At 31.8% G+C, this 932-nt stretch overlaps 1 long non-coding RNA gene across 1 annotated transcript; it reads right to left on the bottom strand.

Annotated features, from left to right (window-relative positions):
* Window positions 1-204: 204 nt before the first annotated feature.
* Window positions 205-717, bottom strand: LOC118436890. Its single transcript, XR_004835763.1, has 3 exons — window positions 671-717; window positions 490-573; window positions 205-342 (listed from the first exon to the last, which is right to left on the bottom strand). It is a non-coding gene; the product is annotated as an uncharacterized LOC118436890 (long non-coding RNA).
* Between the last annotated feature and the right edge of the window lie 215 nt (window positions 718-932).

Raw genomic sequence — 932 nt, 5'->3', positions numbered from 1 at the left:
AAAATAACAAGCAATTAGTAATTTGAAACCTGCTTGAAACAAATAACGTGTTTTCATCATATTTATGTGTCTCCACCGTTAATTGTTTATTTTAAGAAGATTTTGAAGAAGGTTTTGATAAAGTCACACTGAATTTGAGTACATGAAGGCAAATCTGTAATTAAAATGAACGTGTTTCCACCATATACATGTGTGTGTCCACCGTTCGTTGCTTTTTTAATTTTTGGAGATAAGAAACTATTATTTTAATATTATGGTTGAACCTGGTAAACTTTACTGACGTTCCTGAGAATTTCACACTATTCCCGAGTCACGAACAAGGTCTCATAGTAATTGATGAGTCTGTAATTAAACAAAATAACAAGGAAATATTGATGTAACAGTTGCTTGCAATAATGAACGTGTTTCCACCATATTAATGTGTCTCCACCGTTCATTATTCTTTTTTACTATTAAAGAAACTATTTTTAAGATCAAAAAGAAATTTACCTTAAGCGAAGTTTTGAAAGTTTTTTAATAGTCTTGACAAAGTCACATTGATTTAAGTACCCTTGTTTGGCCAAATAGGTGAACCTGTAATAAAATTAATACATTTTAGTTATCGACTGCTCATTGGTAGCGAAAGAGTGGGTGTGAAGATATAATTTGAATTTGCTTTGTATAAACGCACACTGATAGATCAGATAAATTGACCGGTGGAGACACGGATCTGGTGGATGAAGGGGCAATAGGTCACAATATTGAGTAACAATTAGCACAAATATTATATCTGCAATTCACAAAAATAAATTTAGTGGAACTTGATTTCCAACAATGAGCGTGTTTTCACCATACATGAACGTACATATATGTGTATTCACCGTTCATTATATGAGAAACTATTTTTGAATCTTGTAAAACTTTAACGAAGTTTCCGACAATTTCACACTGTT

This window comes from Folsomia candida, unplaced genomic scaffold, assembly GCF_002217175.1.
Source record: "Folsomia candida strain VU population unplaced genomic scaffold, ASM221717v1 Fcan01_Sc010, whole genome shotgun sequence".
Lineage (NCBI taxonomy): Eukaryota > Metazoa > Arthropoda > Collembola > Entomobryomorpha > Isotomidae > Folsomia > Folsomia candida.
Note: the sequence above shows the minus strand (reverse complement) of the source record. Positions and strands in the feature narration are given on the sequence as shown.